We start from the raw sequence: 15,227 nt of genomic DNA on the forward strand, positions 1-15,227 counted from the left end.
CAGTTCAAGGAAGAAAATAAGAAATGAGAGAATGTTTTAAAGAATAACTCCAAAATGTCGTATATTAAAACAGGAATGATATACCTACAAAGAATCAGCAATCTACAAATATTTTGGGACGGAGAACGAACGTAACTATTAACTTCCTCGTGAATAACAAGGTAATGGCAATAATCAAAATAATAAATACCTAATCCAAACATCGTCAGATAAGCTTCATAAAAATTATCCGGACATGTTGGAATCATCACGTAACGGCCGAGGGCCGAAGCCCCTTTGGGTACGTCTATTCACTGTGAAGGTGTGGGCTAGAAACAGTGTTGCCAAGTCAAAATTTTTAATTTCAGTAGAATGTGTAAAAAAAATTCAGTAGATTCGACAAAATATCAGTTGATTTCTGTTTTAGGAAAAAAATTTCGCCGCGGGCCGCAGGTTCCCAATTTTTCATAATCGGCTTGTTTTTTTTAGGAGAAATATTTCGCCGCGGGCCGCAGGTTCCGTATTTTTCATGGTCGGCTCGTTTTTTTAGGAGAAAAAATTTTGCCGCGGGCCGCAGATTCCCAAGTTTTCAAAAATGGCTAGTTTTTTTCCCGGCAGGTGGAAATTTTGTGAAATGAAGAAATATCAGTAGATTAAGTATATTGCCAAAAATATCAGTAGATCTACTGAAATTTCAGTAGACATGGCAACGCTGGCTAGAGAAGCGAAAAACGATCTTCATGCTGGTTCGATATCTTTGTTTCGTGGCAGGCCGGCAACATAAAAGGTGTAGAAAATAGTTCTATATTCGGCCACGAGACGTGAATAATTATTGCCAGTAGTCAGGAACGAAAAATCCTTTATGGTAGAAAGTATTAAAATATCGTTACAATACCTCCATCGTTAGTAATAGAAGATCAAGCCAGAGGTTGAGCTTCTTCTTGCAACTTCCACTTCCAGGGTGCGGTCAACGTGGCAGGTACATCTCATGGGTTTAATGTGGTGTAACGATGAAATCCAAAAGGTGAAAACTCGAAAAATTTTGGCGGACAGAGGAGATAATTCTAGTAGTGCGACAATTTCGCAACGCGGCTTGAAGTGTTAAAACATAGACTCATATCTGATAGTTGTCGACAGAAAAGTAATTATTTTTGAAGAGAGACAGTGATCCTATCGTGGTTGGTCAGCGGAGATCTTGTAGTCCTTGAAGACACCGCAGGGCCTTCACTAACTCGTCACGAAGGTCCACTAAGATTACCATCATGAAAAATCTAACTACTATAAAAATATTCGTTCGTTCTCGTATCAAAAAAATAAACAAGTAATTAAGTATACGCAGATACTAGCTAAACAAACATTTGAAATCATTCGGGTCGCAGCCCTATGCAGTCTTTGCTGCTTCAGTCGGTATTTTCTCTTACGACTAGTTTGAAAATAACTAGACATTTTTATAATAATTGAAATTTTAATACTTACAATATTTACAATACTTACAACCCAAATAATATGAATTGTTTTCAACAAAAATGTAAAGCGTTTTATATTAATGGTTAACTAAATGTTTTATTAAAACATTCGCTTGATTTTTTAAAACTAATTTGTGGAAATAGAGTATTCAATAGCTTTGGAGTATAAAAGCCAGTAGCTGCAAGTTAAATAACTGGAGATGGGTCGTCCCACAGTAATCGTTTGACAATGTTCGTAGTATATATTACACCAATATAAATTAAGATAGTTTACAATATGGTGTATAAAAGTATTTGGTATACATAATTGACACCCCGGAAGTCCCGGTAGGGAGGGGAGTCGGGGCCGCACAGCCCGATCCGACCTCCACGCTCAACTCTCCGGTCGACCTGACGTTAATGACGCCCTGGTAGCGTGCCGCCGGTCGGTACGTGTGAGTTCAGTGATTTAAATAGTTCATGGCGGTCAATAGAAGCTGGTTTTTAGTTGGGTAGAGCACGTTCAGTGTACGGTAGGTCTTGACAGTTGGGGTAAATATAGGACGTCGGGGTGATAAAAATGATGAACGCACCAATTAATCGACGCAAAGGTCAACAGTTTTTATTATTAATTGGGGTTCACAAAAAGTTACATACACAACACAATACACAATTATTAAGTTTTCACAGTTTATAACGTTACAGGCACATTTGAGATCAAAGGTCGGTCAAAGGAATGCTGAATATTAAATAAATTTTTACGGGTTGATTCATTTATATTTTTTTTCACAGTGATCGCACGGCTACACTATTATTTATAAAAGAGTTATCTAAGCTAATTTCTCGATTGTTAAATTATCTAGACACCTCCGGGCGCCTTGTGTCGCCTAGCAAATCGCGATTCGCGTCACTTTACCACTACAAGAAGTCGGTACGTAGTAAACACGTGTTGTCTAACCGTATAGCTTCCTGTCGATACAGAAATCGTTTTCAAAGAAAGTAGGTAAACAGCACAAAATATATTTTTTCACGAAGTCGACTCTAAGCGGGTCACGAAGCCCGTCAGGGGTCGAAGGCTAGATCTTACTGCCTATACAAAGCATCTTATTCATAGAGCGGCGATAGAAGGATTTTGGCTTGGCGGACTATAAGAACCATGAATGTGGCATCCATATCTTCGATCGTACTTAACCCTAAAGGGGTCATCCATTCACGTAAAAACGTGGAGGTATCATAATTATGCATCAGAAACTGCATTTTGATCTGGCATTTCATTCTTTAATATCGAAATAAGCTCACTATTCTTAAAAACAGTCCGATTATATATTTTTTTTTACCAAAATGAGCCATTTGATGTAATTCCATGCTAGTAGATTATTTACAAGAGTTTTTAGATTGGCACATTTAAATAGATTTTCTACCAGAATGAGTCATTTTGTGTTTTTTCATATCACTAGATGTTACACAAGAGTTATGACATTGACAACATTTAAATGGCTTTTCACCAGAATGAGTCATTTTGTGTTTTTTCATAGAACCATATGTTATACAAGAGTAATAACATTGATCACATTTAAATGGTTTTTCACCAGAATGAGTCATTAAGTGTATTTTCATCGTATTAGATTGGCACATTTAAATAGATTTTCTACCAGAATGAGTCATTTTGTGTTTTTTCATATCACTAGATGTTACACAAGAGTTATGACATTGACAACATTTAAATGGCTTTTCACCAGAATGAGTCATTTTGTGTTTTTTCATAGAACCATATGTTATACAAGAGTAAAAACATTGATCACATTTAAATGGTTTTTCACCAGAATGAGTCATTAAGTGTATTTTCATCGTATTGGATTGAATACACGAGTAATCACATTGACAACATTTCAATGGCTTTTCACCAGAATGAGTCATTTTGTGTTTTTTCATAGCATTAGATGTTATACAAGAGTAATTGCATTGGTCACATTTAAATGGCTTTTCATCAGAATGACTCATTTTGTGTATTTTCATAGAACCAGATCTTATACAAGAGTAATTACATTGGTCACATTTAAATGGCTTTTCACCGGAATGAGTCATTTTGTGTATCTTCATATTACGAGATTGGATACAAGAGTAATTACATTGGTCACATTTAAATGGCTTTTCATTAGAATGATTCATTTTGTGATTTTTCATGTTACCAGATATTATAGAAGAGTAATTGCACTGATCACATTTAAATGGCTTTTCACCAGAATGACTCATTTTGTGTATTTTCATTGAACCAGATGTTATACAAGAGTAATTACATTGGTCACATTTAAATGGCTTTTCACCAGAATGAGTCATTTTGTGTATTTTCATATGACGAGATTGGATACAAGAGTAATTACATTGGTCACATTTAAATGGCTTTTCATCAGAATGATTCATTTTGTGATTTTGCATGTTACCAGATGTTATAGAAGAGTAATTGCACTGATCACATTTAAATGGCTTTACACCAGAATGACTCATTTTGTGTCTTTTCATAGAACTAGATGTTATACAAGAGTAATTACATTGGTCACATTTAAATGGCTTTTCACCGGAATGAGTCATTTTGTGTATTTTCATATGACGAGATTGGATACAAGAGTAATTACATTGGTCACATTTAAATGGCTTTTCATAAGAATGAGTCAATTTGTGATATTTCATACCACTAGATCGTTGACATGAAAAGTTACATTGGTTACATTTAACGGGTTTTTTAACAGTATTTTTTTCTTTTTTCTTTAGATTCTTGAAATCAGATGTTTTATGACACGCTTTGTGAATGTTTAATAGAGATAACGATTTAAAAAAATTAAAACAAAAACTGCACACAAAATTTTCGTTATTAAACGATTTTTTCTCTAATTTTATAACAGCTACTAATAATTTGGGTTCTGAGACGCTAGATTGTTTATGCTCACGTTTAGCAGTGCTACTGACTATATTAGTAATCGTTTCACATGCCCCCAATTCTTTTTTAATATCTTGATAGTCAATCTGTATTCCATCGTATGGCTCTTGTACTTCTAAAATTCTCTCTGACAATCCGAGAGTAGAGAAATAGGGCATGCCAGTGGTTGCAGGAATCAACTATAAGAACGTAAAGTACTGCATTTTAGCATGAACATAAAAGACATAGATACATATATCTGAGAAAAAAAAAGTAATAAATCATACACCCTTAAAGGTCGACTAGTGCTAGGTCAAACTAGAGATGATAATATGATATTATCAAAGTATAAGACTAGACATTTCTTAAATGTTGTAGAAAATTTATTTATATAGATTTATGCTTTATTATTTATTGAATTTGTATTAAATATTTGATGACGGCATAAAGTATTCTTATTACATACTAGTTGAAGTACCCGGCTTCGCACAGGGTCGCTTCGTGGTTATACTTATCTTAGATATTTAAAAAATAATAAGGGGTAATTATTTTTTTAATATTAAAATATCTGTGTAATACAATATGGCAATATAAAAATAATTCTAATAGTAGACAAGGTCAAACAAAAGACACAAAATTAAAATCTAACCCAAAATATGCAAACGTTATTAATGTTAATAATATGTAGTAAAAAAAAAACAAAATTTGATGGAACAAACAAACAACAAACTTTGTATTTTATATAATACTAATTTAGAAACCTTCGCAGGTGTGCCCACAACAACTAACAAAAGCTTCATCGCAATCGGAGAAATGGTATTGGAACGCATACGAATAGAAGAAGAAGATGATTTTCTAATTCAGAAATCTTCGTGTGCACACAACTGGTCAAAATTTCATAACAATCGGATGAATGGCATAAGAACTCATACAAATAGAAGAAGATAGAATAGAAGAAAAAGAAGAAGAAAATGGTTGTATCAATTTAGAAACCTTCACGGGTGTTGGCACAATTACTGACAAAAGTTTTATTGCAATCGGTTGAATGGTATAGGAACGCATACGAGTAGAAGAAGAAGAAGATGGTTGTACTAACTTCGAAATCTTTGCGGGCGTGCACACAACAACTGGTCAAAATTTCACCGCAATCGGATGAATAGTATAAGAACGCATACGAATAGAAGAAGATAGAATAGAAGAAAAAGAAGAAGAAAATAGTTTTATCAATTCAGATACCTTTACGGGCGTGAGCACAATACTTGATCAAAATTTCATTGCAATCGGATGAATGGTATAGGACTGCGTACGAATAGAAGAATATAGCATATAAGACGAAGAAAAAGATGGCTGTACCAATACAGGAACCTCTGCGGGTGTTGGCACAATTACTGACGAATGTTTCATTGCAATCGGATGAATGGTATAGGAACGCATACGAATAGAAGAAGAAATAGATCGTTGTACTAATTTAGAAACCTTCGCGTGCACACAACTAGTCAAAATTTCATAACAATCGGATGAATGGTATAAGAACGCATACGAATAGAAGAAGATAGAATAGAAGAAAAAGGAGAAGAAAATAGTTTTATCAATTCAGATACATTTACGGGCGTGAGCACAACACTTGATCAAAATTTCATTTGAATGGTTGTACCAATTTAGGAACCTTCGCGGGTGTTGGCACAATTACTGACGAAAGTTTTATTGCAATCCGATGAATGGAATAGGAACGCATACGAATAGAAGAATATAGAATAGAAGAAGAACATGGTTGTTCTAATTCAGAAACCTTCGCGGATGTTGGCACAACCACTGACGAAAGTTTCATCGCAATCGGATGAATGATATAGGGACCACACGAATAAAAGAAGATAGAATGAAGAAGAGAAGAATAAGATGGTTGTACTAATTCAGAAACCTTTGCGGGTGTTACCACAACAACTGACGAAGGTTTCATCGCAATCGGACGAATGGTATACGAACCATACGAATAAAAGAAGATATTATGAGGAAGAAGATGATGATTTTTCTAATTCAGAAACCTTTACGGGTGTGCGTACAACAACTGACAGAAGTTATGTGGCAATCGGATGAATGGTATAGGAACCATACGAATAAAAGAAAATAGAATGAAGATGATGATGATTTTTCTAATTCAGAAACCTTCGCAGGTGTGCATACAACCACTTACCAAAATTTCATCGCAATCGGATGAATGGTATAGGAACGCGTACGGGACAGACAGGCAGACAGACAGACAAACAGACCGGCAGACATTCATTTTTATATATAAGATATAGCTTATACTCTTCGCCAATGTGCATGCAATAAGTTCACAAAGTTTTATCGCAATCGGATGAACGGTATGGCAGCGCATAAAATACGAACAAACAAACAAATATTGATATTTATATATTAGAAGATAATAATACATTTTAAACCTCTCGATCTAATGGTTTCAGTACATTAATGTGCCATGGATATTTCACTTTAACAAATTATTAATTTTTCAACGCATTTATAAAGCTAATTGTAAAATTGTTGTTAGTATTATATACTTGGTAAAATAATTACGGTAGAAAATTATATATAAGTGTGAAAGCAAAACTGACACAGTCTAACAAGAATTACGAATGCTGATTAATTTGTAATAATTATCAACCGTAGAAGAGGTAGTATTTTTTTTAAATACGCCATATCTTTTGGTGGACTTACTCTATGCTCTATACGCTTCAAACAGACCTCGGACATGTGCTCGTCAGGAATGTCATTTTTTTGTCAAAAAGTAACTCAAGCGCATTAGGCGGCCATAGACGGACAGTTCTCGTAACAGGTTGAACACGGCACAGACAATAACTGTGCAATAACTGTACGTTAGTGGCCACACCACAGATCAGTTTAACTACCCCATTTAAATCTGTCGAACTGTCAACAGACGTGCCCATATACGTACAGTTATTGTCTGTGGCAGAGCAAGTGTCAAAAACTATGGAGGTTAAGTTCACGGAGATATTACACAGGGGTATTGTTTCAATTAGTTTTAGGTAGGGTATACTTGAACGATGATACACGAATAATTTTACTTTGAATTTATTATGGTTATAATTGTTTTTATTAGAAACAAATTGACATAAAATACACACCTATGACGTTGGTAAAATAAATCATGATTTCGCTAGTGGATTGTGTATTTTGTCGATTCACCGAAACAATATTATACACATTCGTGTAAATATAAAATATAATCTTTTCTTTTGAATAAATTATTCCCTTTAATGGACAGTATTAATTTAGTAAGAAAACGGTAATATTTATAAAGGTATTGATTTTATATACAAAAAATTTAAACATGCCACAAAATTATATTTACATCAATCATCAGTATAATAATTAATTACTATGATATTATTAAAATATATACTTGAATTTTATTTAGATTTAGCGACTTCATTCACAATTAGGTATATTAATTTATGTTGTGAACGCCTTAAATTAATAATTTGTAATATTCACTACATACAATAACTTAATATTTATAATGCTCTCTAAAATTTTAACATTTATATTATATTGTATAAAATAATATGTTTACATAAATAACTATAACTTTGTTTTACTCTCGTAAAAATAAATAAAATATAATATTTGCGATCTCCGCGTACATAATATTAATATATTTTTAATAATAAATGAATTTGTATTTTATAACAAGCAACACCAGCCGTAGTTGTATCGCGCGGTATATTCTACTTTACGTTACCGACATCTAATGTCACTCGAGAACTTTCGGCTAGTTGAAATTCTAACAGTTTTACAAAAACACGGGAGTGGGGGGTCGCTGGCAGTTTGAACATGCCACATATCTGACAGGTCGAAAAGTGTCCGTCTATGGGCGCAGCAGATTATCAACCAAAGATAACTGTATGGCCGCCAGTACGTATTAACTGGCATGTTCAACCGCTTACGAAAACTGTACGTATATTATGGCCGCCTATTGGGATTGTATTCATATAATAATGTTTATAAATGCGTGTATTATGAAATTGCGTGTATTATTACTAGCCAAGTATCAACAAAGCAATGGCATGTCTATGTTATTCCAAGTATAAAAAAATACAACCTCACATTCCGACATTTAATGAATATTTTTAACGAATGATACCAATAAAATTATACCTTCGTATTTTTTTTACTTTTTTAAAAATAAAAAATAAATTATTACGATTTGTTTTTTAATTCGCGAAAACGACCATGCTTTATTTTTTGTTTGAAATCGTTCAATAACAAATTATTAATATCATTTTTTCATCATCTTAATTTTTCATAATAAAAAATACACTAATCGGCCATAATATACTATATTCCACTGTTGCCAATACTAACTAGTGCAACGCTATGGATATTATGTATGGCAACATTGTAATAAATAATAATAATAAAGTATAAAGATCGAAAAATAGATTTTACAATCTCTTTAATTAGGTATTTAAAATAATAGTAGGTAGCTATCTATATTTTTTTCACATATAATTAATTATCTTCTTGATATTTTGTGCGCTGGCTGGATACGTACCCTATTAATCAAAATGTAGGTATCAGTTGCAACAGCATTATAATTGTATGTAGGTAAGTACCTGATTTTCTGTGTTGCATTCGGAATAAGAACAACTGGGTTGACGGTTATCATAATTGCTTTGCTCTACATACTCTTGAACAACCTCATTCTCAGAGTCAACCCGCTCGAAATCAATCTCCGATTTTAAATTGGTAGGGTATTTTGAAGCAATCTAAAAAAATACATTGATTTCATAAATATAAAAGCATACTATAAGTGTCTTCTTATGAAGATATAAGTAATATGGTGTACCGAAAAATTGTGTGGGTAATAAAGTGTGATAATGGATCAACAGATTGTTGCCTTCTATTAAAAAGTTACACGTCAAAATAGCGGCGCACCCAGGGGGGGGGGGCAAAGGAATGATGGTGGAAAACGGCGACATTTATTTTAAATCTTACAGCTATGCTTAATACATTTTAATAAATTTATTTGCGTTTCTTTCGATAGTCTAAATTAATACGTAATTATTAAATATAACCATGTCACCTGATCTTCTAGTCAACAATTGGCGTACGTACGTCCGAAATTCTTAGATTATCTGTCAAAATGTTCAACATTTATGTAAATAGCACGTAAGAATTGTATATATTATAATAATATGTCAGTAAAGAATGTGATTGAGCCGAATATAAAAGACGAAAGCCAAAGAAATTTAATATTAAGGAATATATAAAAAAGATGTCAACACTGCTCAATATAAAAATCAGTCTGGGCTCGCCATCTAAAGAGTGAGCATCGGCCCCACGACTCGGGAGTGAAAAAAAATACATATAGTTCACGTAGAATCAATAACTAGAATATAAGCTGATGTTAAGATATAACTAACCTTAGGGACGTAAAAATATAAGAATAATTTGGACACTGTTTAACGTTAAGTTTCTTTGGTAAAAATAACAAAAAAAAAAAAAATATATATATATAAAGCCATGTGCTACCAAAAATACTTTTTTTTTGTGAATCCCGGGTTCTACCAACACCCTGAGCTAGCACATAGCCCGGGATGTCTCAGTACCTTCGTATTGAACACAAGACCAGACTTTATTTCGTAATTCGGTGCTTTCCACACATTAAACAATAATAACAAATATCTGACATGAAACATTGCTCCTAAATAATGAATGTGCCGAACAAAACATCGCTGTAGATACGCACAACACCGGGATTAATATGAAACGAAGGAGCTGAAATCTAAACATATTGTGATATATTATTATGTACCGTTTTCTTCGTTACGACAAATTTATATTCTTACAAAATACACTTTGAATTCAATGGTCTAATAATAACGGAGCCAAAAAGACATGTTCACTTACAAGCATGATGTATGTATATTACACAATATTGTATAAGTATGTAAGCACCTGATTTAATGGCTCGCATTTTGAATATGAGCAGCCAGGTTGCGGATCACTGCCTTCGACAAATTCTTCTTTGAAATCAGCTCGGAGAGGATCAATCTCAGTTTTAACATTGGCAAGGCTGGTTACAGGGCTCTGAAACACAAGACAGAAGGTATTTTATTATACGTGTTTACACCTATATTATTATGCGTTGAGCACTAACACACGGTTTCTGTATGTGACATAGGTATTATCACGGTTTGACACTGTCTAGCTTTAATGAATAAACGTGCAACGGCTGTCTTCAAATGAATGAGAGTAGTTAGCCTGCAGCCATAGAGACGCAGAACCTATAGGTAGGTACTTGGTCAAACAATCGTTATTACTTAAGTGTCAACACAACTGTGTATAAGTATTATTGCATGTTTCAGTTAGTAAAGTGCAATATGTCACGCAACTGTTTTATTTGCATCAATAAAAAACCACTTCAACTTAAAATGATTTATAAGTTTGGAAAACCTAACCTCAATTATTGTGCTATTGGCATCGAAAACATTCTCTTGTTTTATACAAATGTTTGTAACCGGATTATTTGGATGCATTGTTGTAACACCAACCCATTGCTGCACTTCCGGATCATCTTCAAAAGCATCTAGTTCACGTTTTATATCCATTTTACGAAGTATAATTGACGTAAAATTGTCACAAGATACACGGTAAGTACAGTGACAGCAGACGTGACAATAGACAATTGACAAAACTATATCCATCTCTCGGCCATAGACAAAGCGTATGCATTGCCCATAGAATGGCCAAATATGAAAGTACGAACAACAATAGGACCCCTTTTTGAAAATGTCATGTCATCAATCTCTTTGCTCCCATCCCATTCTTCATATAGGTAAGTTTGTAGGTCTGAATGCTGTTGACGATATTCTAAAAAATCAATACCGACAACTACATCATAGATAATTTATTATTCGCTATTGACTCTGAAGTCCCTTGAGATGTTGATCGTATTTTTGCCTTGTGTTCTTCTGCGCTGGCCCCTTTTTACCCCCTTTTCTTCTCGATTATTTACCTCTCTGGTTGTTCATCTTGTTTTTTACCGGCTGGCAGGACTGACGCTTGTATTGTGGCGTGCTTTGTCTTTGGTATTCAATTCAATTGTGTGATTGTATTGCTTTCGTTCGAAGCGAGAAAATTTTGTCAAACGTTAAACTGTGAAATTTGTGCAATAATGGAGCGTAATGAAGCCAACAACGTCGCGGAGGGACTAGCGATGGAGACCGACTCGAATGAATCGGAATTGCTGTTGGACGATCCAGTGCGTGAATTGAGGGCAACAGTAATGTCTCTTGACAATAAGGTATCACAGATTTTTTCAATCTTGATCCAACAGGGCCTGCCTGCAGCGGTGCCTACTCCGCAGAGGCCGACGGTAAATATCGACTCTCCGGTAAGTTTTTTACGGCCGCCCGCAAGGCCTGAGACAGCGGAAAAACCCAACAGGATTCCGTTGCCTGTTTTTAGCGTCATAGTTCAGGAGCCTGCTTTTCCGACGCCAGACAAAGCTCGGGTAGCGGAACTTACCAGGCTCCAACTGTTCGACACAGATAATTGGGCGGGGGTTCGCTACGCTGAAACCCAAAAACAATATTTCGCGGCCCCGTCTTTCGTTGAATTGGGACTCAACGATGAGTTACGCCCCTACGACCATTCATCGCAAACAATACATATAATGGAGCGTACGATTGCCGGCCTCCAAAATGCGATGCTCGCTCAAAAAGAGTGTATTCGGGACGCGTTGCAGCGAGTGGTCGACTCTGTCAGCGACCACACCATCGGTACGGCTCTTTTTGAGACGGTCGTAAAGGAGTTCGGGCCCTCTTCAGCACTCAACAAAGTGTCTGAAGACGTCACCCGAATCCTTTGTGGAAAGCGGGCAGAGTTAGTTCAGACGAGGCGGAAGAAAATCCTCTCCGGTATAAGAGACACCTTCACCCGAGAGGCTCTTAACAAGATCCCACCTAGCGCCGAACACATCTTCAATAAAGATAAACTGGTGGTATTCCTAGAGAGAGGTGGGGGTCGTGAGAAGGTCTTCGATCAGACCACCAAAGTGGTTGACCAGGTCAGGGAGAGTCAACCTAGCACTTCGTCAGGTGGACGCAAGGACACCTTTCGGAGGCAGGGATATACGAGGAGGATACCAGACCAGGTTAGGGGTGGCCTGCCGAGAGGCCCACGCCCATCCAACCGAGGTTTTCCCAGAGATAACCGAGGTGGTGCAAGGGGCACTTACCCAAGACGTAGGTGACCGGGTCTCCCTCACCACGTTCAAAGGGGGACGCCTCCAGCATTTCCAGGAAATCTGGCAGGCCAAGGGTGCACCACCACCATTATTAAAAATAATAACGGGAACCCGTATTCCGTTTATAAAGAAACCCCCTCTAATAATGCCTTCCGTGCAATTCCAGAAAAATTTCCAAACGCGACAATCGCCGGAGATCACTTCACAAATCGCGGAACTGAAGGAATCGGGAGTATTGGAATTGGCAGAACCATCTCCAAGCTTCCTCTCAACCCTGTTCCTAGTAAGGAAGCAAGACGGCAGTCAACGACCCGTCTTCAACCTAAAACGCCTAAACGGTTTCCTACAACCAAGGCCGTTCAAACTGTTCCACCACTTCAAGGTCCCAACATTCCTGCAAAGGGAAGACTGGTTAGTAAAAATAGACCTAAGCCAAGCGTACCTACATGTACCTATAGCTATACAACATCGCCGATTTCTTCGGCTAGTTTACCAAGGAGAACTCCTTCAATTCACGTGCCTTCCATTCGGACTGTCGGCAGCACCAAGACTGTTTGCCTCGTTAACAAACTGGGTGGCCGAACACCTCCGGGGAAAGGGTATGAGAATCGTCACTTACTTAGACGACTTTCTGATGGCAAATCAGTCCAGAGAGATTCTCCTGTCGCAACTGACTTATATGATAGATTTCATGCAAGCACTAGGCTGGATAATCAACAAGAAAAAATCTTGTCTGATTCCAAGCCAACAGCGGGAGTTCTTGGGTATCACGTGGGATACTCACAACAATCGGAAATATCTATCAACAGAGAAGTGCACATCACTTCGTCACCACCTGCAATTGCAGATCCAAAAAGGCAGTTGGTCGCTCAGGCAGGCCCAACGCCTCCTCGGGCGACTCAACTTTGCAACCTTCGTCACTCCACAGGGGAGGTTGCATTGCCGACGTCTACAACGTACGAGCGCTCAATTATCGAGGAGCCACCCTCACAAATCAGCATCGATTCCTCCACAAGCTCGAGAGGACATCATGTGGTGGATTCGAGCGGTGGGCTCCTCAGGAAAGATTCACAGGGCAACCTACAATCACTTCCTCACCACAGACGCAGCCGATTCAGGCTGGGGAGCGCAGTTAGACGAGTACCACCTATCAGGTATATGGACAAAACGCCAATCCACGTGGCACTCCAACCGAAAAGAGCTGTTTGCGGTACTTTCAGCCATACAACTCCGGGAACAAACGCTCAGGGGATCAGAATTACTCCTACAAACCGACAACAAAACAGTGGTGGCCTACATCAACAACAACGAAGGGGGCACAAAGTCCGCAAGCCTACTAAGTCTTTGCCGACAGATCCTGGAAATCGCCAACCAGGCCAGTATATCATTGACTGCACAATACCTTCCAGGAAAATACAACTGCGTGGCAGACCATCTCTCACGCAGCAAAATTATCCCAGAATGGCACCTAGTTATGGCGGCTACAGCTCCCCTATTTCAAAGATGGGGACTCCCAGACGTAGACCTGTTCGCGTCCAACACAGCCCATGTTGTCGCAACCTATGTCTCACGAAATCCGAACGATGCTCTTGCACTGTTCCACGATGCCTTCAGTCGACAGTGGGACTTCAAACTAGCCGGGATATTCCCGCCACCGAATCTAATTCCACAAGTATTGGCACACCTGAACATGGCAAGGGGAAAATATTTACTAGTGGCCCCATGGTGGAAGAAGTGTTTTTGGAGCGCAGACCTACAGCAGAGATCACTGGAACCCCCCTACCCGATCCCGCACTTGGAGTCATTTCTAGTGGATACAGTGACAAACCATCCACCTCCACAAGTCCGGGACCTATCACTCCAGTTATGGATAATTTTGGGTGGGCAGAGTTAGTTTCTAGCTGGTCGGTAGAGGACAGATCACTTCTCACTTCTGGCTGGCGACCATCCACTTTGAAGACTTATAGACCGGCATGGGACAAATGGAAGACATGGTGCATGGCCAACACGATAAGCTATAATACCCCCGAGCCGATTGAAGTGGCTAGATACCTGGGTCACTTATACAATAAGGAAGGTCTTTCATATAACACTATTCTTGTACATAAGTCAGCCATAGCTACCTTTTGCAAACCTATGATCAGTAAAGACATCAGCAGTAACATAGTAGTGCGTCATATGTTAAAAGCCATATCCACCCGCAAAACTAGACCTACAAAACCACCGATTTGGGATCCTAGAATAATTGTGGACTACCTCAAGAAAACAACACCACTAGTATACAACCTATATGAGGTTTCACGCAGAACAGCTATACTATTAATTATTACTCGTATCGGGACGACGGGTTCATGACCTTACCCTACTCAGTATAGCGGATAATGGCCTAGTCGATAATGGCGACCATATAATTCTATGGCCAGTGTTTGGTTCCAAGACGGACACATCAAGGCACCGTCAATCTGGATGGAAATTAAGCGCTTCCAGTTGCCAAAACATCGATCCAGTTTTTTGGCTACGAAAACTTATCTGCGTTTCCAATGAGAGAAGAGAAGAGGGTGGTAATATTCCGGCATTATTTATCTCGTCAAGAGGCCCCCCAAAACCTGCGACTCGA

This window comes from Rhyacophila brunnea, unplaced genomic scaffold, assembly GCF_057557595.1.
Source record: "Rhyacophila brunnea isolate RB1 unplaced genomic scaffold, BYU_Rbru_1.0 scaffold_13, whole genome shotgun sequence".
Taxonomy (NCBI): Eukaryota; Metazoa; Arthropoda; class Insecta; order Trichoptera; family Rhyacophilidae; genus Rhyacophila; species Rhyacophila brunnea.